This window comes from Cyprinus carpio, chromosome B20 (genome assembly GCF_018340385.1).
Source record: "Cyprinus carpio isolate SPL01 chromosome B20, ASM1834038v1, whole genome shotgun sequence".
Taxonomy (NCBI): Eukaryota; Metazoa; Chordata; class Actinopteri; order Cypriniformes; family Cyprinidae; genus Cyprinus; species Cyprinus carpio.
Window position 1 is genome coordinate 19,517,186 of NC_056616.1, and position 12,469 is coordinate 19,529,654.

At 36.2% G+C, this 12,469-nt stretch overlaps 1 pseudogene; it reads left to right on the plus strand.

The window, feature by feature from the left end:
* Window positions 1–2,560: 2,560 nt before the first annotated feature.
* LOC109113035 lies at window positions 2,561–11,657 on the plus strand (annotated as a pseudogene).
* The last annotated feature ends 812 nt before the right edge of the window (window positions 11,658–12,469 follow it).

Below are 12,469 nucleotides of genomic sequence, written 5' to 3' on the forward strand. Positions count from 1 at the left end.
GCCGACTAGACTTTTTTGATTAGATACTGTAGCTATGCTGATGTGGGCCGAAAGGGAAAGTCCACAGCTTTGTAGAAAGGAAGAGGTTGTGAGAGGGTGATAACAGGCGCAATGTCACACTGACAAGCTAATTAAATTTTTTTTCAAGCTTGATGTAAATTTTATGAAGAACCAGATAATAATAATAATAGAATAATGTCTGGATTTATATTTTGTACTAATTAATTTACTCCATTGATAGTTTCTGCTCCTTTCTTCAAAAAAATTTTCCTTTAATTTAAGTTTCTACCAATATTAATCTATTAATTCACTCATTCATTCTAATTTTCAATTTTCTTTGTGTTTTTTTTTTTTTTTTATGTATTTCCGGTTTGGATTCTGTTGATATCTTTCATACAAATGTTATTTTGTAGAGATGTTCTTGGTGTTTTGAGTCAAAGCCTACTTTTAAAGAGATTATCTCACATTTCTTTTATTTTTCTAGGGATATGGGAAGGCTGACCATGCTCTCACAGTAGAAAAGCTTAAATCTGTCTTCAAACACTATGAAATCACTGTGGAATAAAAGTCTAAGTTGATCACTCTAAATTCATGGGCATGAACATTTTGTGAAAGTATACAATTTGATCACACTTCAGCAATACCTCATTTTCATTTGGATAAAATTAAATCAATGTTCACTGCTCTGTCAGCAGTGTCAAAGTTGAGGTTAGATCACTGACCTTGATAGCGAGGTCTAACCTGCACAGGAACTCTGCATGTGTTTTGCAGAGTGATAAACATATCCAGTCTCCTGTCTCCATCACGGAATGTGTCTGTATAGAGATCACGGACAAATAAAAGTGTGTCTGTATGATTCATGGTATGTCTAATTGGCTACTGGAATTCACTGAGAAATTTGGCATTGAGATAATAGCATTCAGTGTATGGACTGATATTTGGTGAGAAAACATTTCACTTACTCAATCGCTCTGTTTTCATCATTATTAAATTGTAAAGGCCCATTATTGTTCGAAGTCTTACATTTATATAATTATAGTGTTTATAGTGTGATTGATTTTTTTCAGTAGAACCCTCAATGGATCTTATTTTATAGATGGCATGTGTATTGAACGTAAGTTATTTTCCCATCCTGTTTCTTAAGTTGAAACCTTTACCAGTTTCCTCTAGCCTACCCTGAGACCCTGAATATGACCCTCATTGTCTGTTACCATTAAGAGGTTAAATGAGAGAGCTTGCACAGCAAGACTATTTTTACACTAAATAGTGTATACATTGTTCAATTAAAGTTATCCTAAAAGGTGCCAGTGCCAAGTGTTTTGTTTTTTAGCAGAGGCCTTCTCAAAAAGGAAAAAGGTTTGATATCATTATACAGTGTCAATGCCACAGCTTCAGTTATTTTTTAATTCAAGGTAAGTAGCCTATTATTTTTTATTTAGAACAAAATTTATGTATTAAGGCTGAACAAGGTAAAGTGCTGTGATTAATTGCGATTTATTTTCCCTGTGAAATTCCCATCTTCCTGTGACATGTTTAGAGTCTATCTGAACATAATGGGATTGTGTTTGGAAGTTCCTGTAGATGTTATCGCCATCATAGTCTTCTGTTAATAGGCTTTTGTTTCCCTTTGCATGCGGCTGGCGCATGTGCTTGCACTTACCGTCAAGGATGTTAAAAGAAAAAACTGAAAGTCTCACTTTGAAGTAGAGAGGTGTTGCATATAGTTGAACACAATATTGGCAGCCACTATATGATCTCCTGACAGTATTCTGGTAATAACTTTGATGAGTTTAGGAATGTGCAGCCCCTGTTCCTGCAATCACTTACAAGAACCACTGGAGTATTTTCATTCATCTAAATGTAGTCAATCAGTCTTCATTAAAAATAAATATATGATTATGAGGAAGTTGAAGAAGTGCAGCCATTCAAAGTAACTTTTTGTGGTGGAGACAAGAGCACATCAGACATTAACAATGTAAGAAATATACTTGATATCTCTATCCCCAAGATAACTATCAAAAACTTAAATAAAAATAAAAAGCAACAACAACAACAACAACAAAAATAATAAAAAAATAAAAAAATTAATAAAAGCAACAAAAGCTCTAAAATGTTTCCTTTGTTTTTTTATTTACACTTGCTTTGTTTTGGGGGTTTGATGAGTGAACTTCAGTGCAGCTGAATTCTGTGATTGGGATGGTCCTCAGAGCAATTAAGCTTGTTTGGGGGTGGCCACGTATAGTATTCAAGTGACAAAGAATTTGTGCTCTTTAACGTGGATTTAACCCATCCAAAGTGCACACACACAGCAGTGAACACACACCCGGAGCAGTGGGCAGCCATTTATGCTGCGGCGCCCGGGGAGCATTTGGGGGTTTGGTGCCTTGCTCAAGGGCACCTCCATCATGGTATTGCCGGCCCGAGACTCGGATCCACACCCTTAGGGTTAGGAGTCAAACTCTCTAACCACTAGGCCACGACTTCCACTTCATGACACTATAAAATAGTGCTGTAACACCTTACTGTAGTGTGGCTGTGTGGTAAGATGGTGGCTGTGATAATGGGGCTTAAGGCAATGTTGGGCTTTTAGTGCTGGTTGCATTTGATCATGTGTACAGTGACAAACCAAAGCCCCAAGTTTTTCAGCCTCGAGTGTTTCAACCTCGAGTGTTTCAGCCCTGGGTGCTGACAGAAGAACCTCAAAGGGTTGATACTTTTCTTAGGGAGCAGTGGGATTCAATCCAAAGTCCTTATGAAGTTCAATATCAGAGACCCCAGCTGTCCCCACTTACTGCAGATCTGGCATCTTTGAGTATTCAGTCCAAACAAGAATTGCTGGGCCCTGTCAGGGAGCTGACCTGGAAGTTCCCAAAGGTCCCAAAAGAGCCAGTACAGCCAGATTTTAACTTTGAGTTACAGCAGCCTCAACCTTCCAACAGTGTAGCAGTCTAGTGTTGGGAAAATGAGGTGCATGTGGAAGTGAAGCAGGACTTCTTTGGTACATGGCCCTCTTTTCTATCTCTAGGGGGCTGTGGTGTAGTGAACGTGGATGCAGCTGCCAGAGTCCTGATCTTTCATTCTGAACCTCAGGAGTGTGGTAGTCAGCTTGTGGTGTGTCTTCTGGCTTTTTAAACATGAGAATTTGCTCATTGCCAAAGTCCTGCATATTCAACCGCTTCTAATTTCCTTTTCTCTTGCAGGTGACTGACAATGACCTTGTCTATAACTTTACCCTTGACTATAGACCAGCAGAATTACAAAGCACTCCAATTGTAAGGTCTTTTGGACATGAATGACTATTTCCTTACAGGAGACCAATGTGAGCAGTAGTGAACTGCAGCCAGCTTAGATCACATATGCGTCCACCAAGGTTGCAGAGGTCATTCTGGTCTTCTCCCTGAAAATCATGACTTGTTTGTATTTCCCCCTTTTATTAGTAACTTTCGTCAGTACGGAGTTTTACTTATTGTGTGTTGTTTTTATTTATTTCCCCCATCAATAAAGGCTCCATGTCCAGCTTTCTGCCAGAGTGCAAGATGACAAACTCCAGATTTATTTGGAGACCTTCAGGTTCTGACAAGAAAGCAGTGGCGCTGTATGTATTTGTTGACTTGTTGCATTTCTGGTGATGAGAGGGTGGACAGAAGGATTTGATGATTAACAGTGTCAAAAGCATTAGATAAATCTTGCAGAATGAGAACTGATGATTTGGACTCAGCTCTTGCAATCTGTAGTGCTTCAGTGACTGACAGCAAGGGGGTTTCAGTTGAAAGGCCACTTTTAAATCCAGATATTGTCCAGTTATTGTCCAGCAGGTTGTTCTGTGAAAGGAAAGGGGAAACTTGGTTGAACACAACGCATTTTGATTTTGCAATGAAAGGGAGGAGAGTAAGGTGTCTATTGTAGGTTTTTTGAGAAGTGGGTTTACCTGAGCCTGCCTGAATGCAGAACGACGAGTCTCAGCGTGAAAATTCATTCATTTCGTCCAATAGGTTGTGTACATGAAACAGAAATAATTACTTCACTTCCCGCGTCTTCGGGTTGGGGTTTGAGTCTTTCATTCATCACGTGACAGCCCCATAGACTATGTAGTCTGTACTGGAAAGAGAAATTATTAGTTCATCTCCTGAATCTTAGTGGATCCAGAAATTGGTTGTTAATTCCCAACCTTCCTTACAAACAAGTGCATAGTTGTTTCTTTACTATTGTGGTTATAGGCTACATAATGTTTCTTGTCTCAAATTTTATTTGAGCTTTTTATTTCTTACAATATATAAATTTGTGAATTTCTTTAATGGTTCTTTTTTCATAACATTGAATGTGGTATAAGAGCTGAATAACTTTATCTGTATGATGGGGAAAATCACTCTGATAATTCCTAAATATAACATTACAAGAAGATACTGATCCGGGAAGCTGTCACGTGATAAAAGAACAAACGACCTGAACCTGAAGGTGAATTAATCATTTCTGTTTCCACTAGGCTACTGACTGCATAGCCTTGGACGTTTTCCAAATGGCTTTTTTTTGTGCCCTTGAAGGAAACTTTGGGAAGGGGATGCCATTTGTAGGGATGTTCCAAACGAAAGTGAACAATTGAATCCCTTCTTGAAGGGCCCTTCCAGAAGTCTGTTAGCGAAGGGAACATAATTTAAGACTGTAGTGTAAGCAAGTTTAGTTAGAAAAAGTTTAATAGTATATAAGACGCAATTAGACAATATTTGAATAAAATATTAATAACAATAAATATGTATTTGCAACAACTGAGGGAGTGCTGAATGCTGACTCAGGAGGAGAACTAACAGACTGCACAGCTAGCAAAGCAATTAATTAATCTTTTCTGTTTCTTATAATTTGGTCTTGATTGCATCATAGTATTTGGATATTAACATGTAACATTTTAATTATATTCTGCTGAAATGAACGAAATGACTTGAAAAAGAATTCGTTCATTTTGCTGAACGAGATTCAAAGATCCGAGTCAGTAAAATTATCCGAACTTACATCATACAAGAAGTATACAATATTATATGTATAATATATATTTGTCTGTAAACTGATGCTTATGTACCCTCTCTTCACCCCCTCCTTTTCCTTTTCCTTTTCCTTTTCCTTTTCCTTGTTGTTGTTTAAATTATTCATAACATGAAATAGTTAAGTGACATGAGTAATGACAAGTGAGCTATTTTGCTGAATATTCTCACAACCTATATTCAAAACACCTACAGAGTGCTGGCAGGCATTATGTGAAGTCTAGACTAGTGCGAGTGCGTTCTTTAACTTCGTGATTCAGTCTATTAAAATACATTTACAATGATCACAAAATTCAAGACATGGGGGCAGAAAATTTATACATTTATATATTTACATTATTTCAAATATCAGGATTCAACGTTTTATGTTTAATATATCAAAACATTATTTATGCATTTGCAAAAATAGGCCTTTGTAAAGGTAAATAAAAATATGCAGATTAGTATGTAAAATACGTAAAAGCTGATAGAACACTGATGAAAATATTGCTTTAGATTAAATTGTTTACACCATCAAAAATCTCAGTGAAGTTGTGCTTTTGTGGGGATATTTTGCATGGAATATTGTCTGCTGATATGAAAAGTGCACTGAATATCTTAATAATATATTTGATTACAGCGATTTATATATATATATATATTTATGTTAATCACATTAAATATGTGTATGCAATATAATGTGTATTTCCATTACAGGTTTAGGTGTTAAATTTCATATAAGGTGATATCAAAAAGGTCTTAAAAAGTCTTAAATTTAACCTGTTCATGTCTGTAGAAACCCTGTACTTTACACTTGTATAATTTAGCAAGATGAAATTGGCAAACTTGTCAACAGTGATGCAGTTGAGCAACATTTAGAGTTTTAGTATCATTAATTCTACAACATTCCCTGAATTGTCTTTGCATTTATTGATAACATTGATTGATTTATTGATAGTTTCTCTTGTTAGTTAGCTAGTTTCTTAAAGGAAATAAATCAGTAGTCTTAAACTTGAAAAATATAAAATATATATTGGGTGAAAAATATGATAATGATAATGTAAATAAAATTTTATAGAGTTGACTTTTTTTGTTGGAGCAAAAGAGAATACTGCAATAAAATGGCCTTTCATTGTACAGTACTGGTAAAACATTTGGGGTTGGCAATAATTTTTTATTTAAAATTTGTATTTTTTCTAAATGGAAATGTGAAAAAATGGTGCCTACATAAATTGAGATTTTGTTGTCTCTAAGTGCAGCATTTCTGGCTCAAGTACATAATGCCAGTCTTTCTACAGATGGTCTGTGTTTGAGGCAGCGTTGCAGAGTTTTCGGCAGTGTATGTTGGAGCGTGCCGTGCGGTTGCCTGGGGTAATGCTGCTTGGGCAGGCTCTGGGTAGAGTCAGTCGTCACCAGCATGTTGGTGTGCATATGTGTGCTTGTGTGGTTGTTCTGCCCGCTCAGCACTTCACTCCGTTGGTCAGTGAGCCCTTTTATTTGATTTGTTGAATTCTGCTCAAGTGTTGTATAACAAAGCTTGATTGAAGGATGATGTGACAAATAAAATGTACTTAAAATCTTTTGTTTTGAAAAGACAAGTAGGATTTCAGCTTGACATAAATCTTGACTAATTATATTCTTATGCTCTTCTTGTGATTACTAAGATTAACATGGTTCTCTCCAAGAAAACGTTGAAAGAAGTTATTAATCATTTATTTTAATATTAGCTTTTAAATAAATTTCATTTATGCCTAAAGTGGTGTTAGAAATTGAATGCTGAAACAATTTTCAGCTGGCCAAGTGACAAAAATTTCATCAGAAAAAAAGGAAAAAACATCATATAGTCTTGTTGTCCTTTCTGTTTCCTTCTTTCAGGAGCGGTCACTATTAGTCGCCGTATTGCAGGCAGAAACGCAGACGGCTGTCTTGGCCACAGATGTCTGGTGCTTCCTGTCACAGTAAGTGTAGATACACACCCATGAGTGTAGACCATCGGACGTCTATGACTACTACTTTCCAGAGCTGTCACACAGACGCCAAGCATGAACAATCAGGGGACATTCCTGTTTTGAATCTTTTTATTTCCAAAGTTTTGTCATTGTGGTTTAGGAGTCATTCAATACTTTCTAAAACCCCCTCAATAATATTGATAACCATGCTCAGCTTAGACATGTGTCTATACAAGTTGGAAAACATCTACTGCTCTAGAGAAAGCAAGAAAAACATGCTTATATACAATATCAGAGTTGTGTTTTTTCTGTGTCTCTTCAGGTATGGCACGGCCGAGTTGTGTTTTCATCATGTTCTCCTTATTGCTCACCTGGTGAGTGGGGAGTGTGCTGGGAATGTGACCTTTTTGTGCTCTTGTGGTATTCTGGAAACCTGTCTGGAATGAGGGACCACAGGGGACCCTTTTTCTCTCTTACACCCTGACTGAGCTGACAATTGGTGTCAGAATGAGCATGAGGAAGAACACACCTGTCTGTCACAACAGTCTTGAGCTATTTATATTCTGCTTGGTATTGTGCTTGGTATTCTTGTAAAATTTGTTAATTATTACAAGTGTTAGTGAATGACTTATTCTGTGGGTTCTATATACAGTATGTGTATGAATAAATACACACAAATACGCAAAGTCCTCATATGCTTACCAGGTCTGCATTTATTTGATCAAAATTACAGTAAAAACAATCATGTTAATTTACAAATATTTTTTTTTTAAACTAATCAAAAACATGGTAAGAGTTTAAGAGTTTTTTAAAAAAGTCTTATGTTTGCCAAGGCTGCATTTATTTAATAAAAAATGCAGTGCAACAGTAATGCTGAACAGTAATGACTTTTAAAAATATATTTCAAAGTATAACTTCCAGTATTCTTTCATGAATAGAAAGTTCAAAAGAACAGCATTTATGTAAAATAGAAATCTTAAACTGTTTTACTGTCTTTTTTTGATCAATTTAATGCATCTTTGTTCAAGAAAAGTATTAATTTCTTTAAAAAAATAAAGTCTATACATTTGTGTGTGTGTGTGTGTGTGTGTGATCTTTACATTTAACAATTAGAGAAAGTCCAAATACCTTTGTCTTCATTTAAACCATACATCTGTGTTTTGCTTCAATGCTGTATTTGTTCTATTCTGTTATCTTACAATTATTTTTTTTCTGTTTTAAAGATGACTAAATACTCTTTTGACCCATTGTAATTAAATTTTTGGTGAGTGTTTAGAATTTAAGTTCTCTTTAGTTTGAACATTATGTCTGAACAAATTGCAAGAAAATCTCAGGTTTTTAGTAGTCCACTAATTGCTTCCATGACCTGTATTGTTGTTGTACTGTCTAGTTAAGGTCATGTCCTGGTGAGGGTTATCAGTTTCTTTTTCTCTAGTCCAGATAAAGAAAATTAACACAACTCTGCAGAAAAAAACTTCCTCAGAACATTGATGAGTTTGTAATATAGAGTTTATTTCTGTTCCCACAGTTGTTTTGGTTTTTTAGGTTGCAAAATGGTACATTTTAAAAATGTGATGGAGTGTTTCTTGTGACAGGTGGAGTTTGTGGAGCACTACCCTCCTGCTCAGGAGGAGAACCTGTGTGTGTGGTGCCACACTCTGCTGAGGTGTCTGTGCAGGTTGAAAGAGGTGCTTTCCGGGGCTTCTGTTGTGCTGCAGGAATGGCAGAATAACAGCTACAGGATGGGAGATATGCAGAGACTTGTGAGAGAAATAAAGTTACATTGGCGCCACTGAACACATAAACTTTATTCTTAACAGGATGTTTGCCATCTTTTTGAATTACACAAGGCCTTGATTTTAAAAACACCAAAAGTACTGGCATATTATACAAACAGCTTCACCACTAACAGTTCATTACCCAAGACACAGTTGGGTAATGAAGAGGAACCAGACAGTCTCAATCCACATTCAAGTTCCAAGGCTATGAATGTATTTTATGACTCTAATTCTGGTGAGGGTTGTTGTAGATTAAAGTTTTAATTTTGGACACAAAACAAAACCATGCACTTATACAGTTTGACCATGGGAACTTTGTTATTTAAACACTTAAGATTTTATTTTGTTGTAGACTGACGCATCAGCAGTGTGCAAACTCTATCTGACATCCTGCCTTCAAAAAACAGATAAGCCTTTAAGATAAATATCTTGGCCAAGCTTGGTTTTAACATTGTTTGTTTCTCCTTGTGATTCAGAACCGGATACTATGCTGTGTGCTGATGTTGATGGGAGGAAGCAACCTGCAGGCTGAGTGTGTGATATCTTCTGTGAAGATCATCTCTCAGCTGTGGAGTTGCATGAGTAGCAGTCAGGTGATCAGATTTCATATAGACATAACTGTTCAAAATTTTAGAGTCAGTACAGGGGACATCAGATGCAAAATCCACTTTGAATGTTTGTGTTTGAACATAAATGTGTGTTGGCAGTGTGTGTACACAACCATCCTATAATAATAAAAATCCTCCCAGTGCTTTTTTTAAGTCCCCAAAAATCATAAGCACAGTCTCAGATCAAGCCAGTCACAGATTCTTGAGCTTTCCCATGACTAAAGACCAACACTGCCATTTTAGCATTGATTCGCCTTGAGTGAGCTGTAAACAGTCCGCTTTTGTGTAAATTGTTTTGATGCCGGAGCAGGTGTAGACAAGAATGTCTCCATAGCCATTGAGGTGTTTTGTTGTTGGATGTAATAATGAACATAGCAGTCATCATTTACTCCCAACATCTGAGCCTCTGAAGACGCAGTGGATTGTTTTTAAAAAAGGAATGCTACCCTGATCTACCTAAATGCGTTTATTTTCGTGTGAATAATTCGTGAATCAGCCTCACCTACAGAAGCGATTGTTTTTTTTTTTTTTTTTATAATTCTTTGCAAATCACCTTTTCTAGTAATGTGCTAGTTAGCAAGTTCCAAGACGAATGTAGCTAAAGTTTACAGTCTCATGAGAACAGCTCGTCCAAATAAATGCAACCTTGGTGATCATAAGATATTTTTCAGAAACATTTATTTTTTTCTTAGAGTCTTACTGACTCCAAACTTTTAAGCAGTAGCACTTAAAGGGGTCACATGTTAAAGTAAAACATCTCATTCAGTTGTAAGCAGGTTAATATATCCCCCCCACCCACCCACATTGTTCATCTGTTGTTAGGTGCAGGTTCATCCTCCTCTCCAGTGCACTGTAAAGTTACTCCTGTCAATATCAACTGTTCTGATAAAGAGTATAGAGCCACATGTCATTATTCAGGTGATATTTTAACATTTACTGTTTTCTTAGGGCCTTCATTGTTTCAGAATTCTATTTCTTTTAAAACTTAGTTCATTTTGATGCAAGGTTTGCTTTGTTTTTGTTTTTTGCAAAACAACAACAACAACAGGCCGTTTCCTGTTTGAGTGGGTTGACGATCCAGAAATGCCCTGATGAAGTTCTTTTAGCTGCTTTGGAGTTCCTTGCTTCCATGGAAAGAATATTTATTTCTCCCAGAATTCAGGTAGAAGTGGAATATGAGTAAAAATTAAAATAAAAGACGGGAAATTAGTTCGTTCATTTCATTGAGTGTGCATATGTATATGTATGTGTGTGACTGCAGTGTCAAGTTTTGCCCAGAATCAGTGGTCTGTTAAATGGTCTCCTGACTCACCCATCCTGGCTGATCCTTCATCATGTCCTGGAGGCCTTTGGCCTCTTTGCAGAGGTGGGAATTTCCCCATTATATAAGCAACCATGTTTTTATTAAATAACAGACATTTTCCTTAATGGTTACATTTGTATTTGAGTAAATTAGAAGTGAATGTATAATGATAAGTTCTTGAAAGATAATAGAAAAAAACTGACTCAAAATAACTATTATTAATTCTGAATATAAAGGGTGCATTTACTTCAACAAGTATGTAAATCCTATAACTTAAAGCTAAGTAATAATTTTCTCTCAAGAACTTGTTTTATTATATATTTATTTGGTAAAAAAATAAATCTCAAATTACATTCCTCTTTATCAATTTTTTTTTAAATCAACAGTTTTGTAATCTAGCTCAAATGTCTCTTTTGTAACTTAATAACCAACCATGAGGAAGTGATTTCTCAGACATTGACATCAGAGGAGACCAAAAAAAAAATTGTAAAAACTTCCTCAGTAAGGTATGAAATGAGAGATACATAGACTTGTGTAAATGTGTAATTGTCTTATTTCGGTGCTCCTTATATAGATTAATGCATCACTTTCTACAGATCGTCTCACACCAGCAGTCTGAGGAAGCAAGACTAGAACGTCTGAAGGAGTGGAGGAGTATAATAGAGACACACTGTGAGCAAATGAAGCATGAGACCAGCTCACCTGTACACACGCCACTTACAGAGGAGGCAAGTGAAAGGATGGCTTTATTGACTGAAATACCTATGGAACAAGTTTTTACTAATTCTGCAATACCTGTTCAGCCATGTCCGAAGAGGGCAAGACAGGAGACGGAAGTAGAAGAGGAGTAAGAGCGATACCTCCAGACAGCAAAAGCCTTGAAAGCCCTGCAGGCAATAGTGGGGCCAGACCAAAACATGTCCCCGCCAGAGTGGGCCAGGACCAGACTTAAGGTCTAACACACACTGATAACTCGAATCAACACCACTGCAATAGAGCAGCCCTGATTCAACTATGACACCTTTACCTATGGCTGCTTTTAACACCGTGCTGTCTTCGTTCCATGTCACTAAATTCACCCCAAGATATTTGTATAAAAGTTGTTTTTTTTTTTAAAAAGTTTATATGGAAAAGAGTCACTCCAAAGACCATTCCATTTATTAAACTTCGTTAAAATGTGTTTTGTGATTTTATTAGTCGGTGACTTGATTGTGAGTGATTGACACTAAATACTTAAGTCTAAAGCTCTGCTTCTAATGGTGCATTGTCAGAATTGCTGTAATTTCAAGATTATAGTACTTTCAATAATTACAGCTCTGATTTTTCTAAGACCTCCAACTTAATCTCGCAATTGTGGTATTTCCATCATGGCTGGAACACATTATATTAATGCCAACATCCTATAAGTCAATTAAGAAGTAGCATTTAATTTTCTGGGGGTCATGCATGGAAATGAGAAAAGTAGGGTGCAGACTTGGATCTATCCATTGGTTGTTGTTGAGATGTGAGTGTTGCTCTTAAAAATGCATGCAGAAATTGAAAATGCTTGTTGATTGTGGAGGGGTGGGCTTTAGGTGAACAAAACAATAGGAGAAATTCTGCATACGAGAAAACCAGACCTTTTCACTGGAAGATCATGATGATTTGATTAAACATAATGGATTCAAAAAACAACAACATAAACAAATTGTTCACAATACGATGTATAAATTGCATTTACAAAAAAAAGATTGGGTGAATTCTCATCTCATGCAAACTTAATAGATGTAATAAAAAAAGCCAATTTTTTATTTGGTATGCAAATAAATGCAATAAAAAG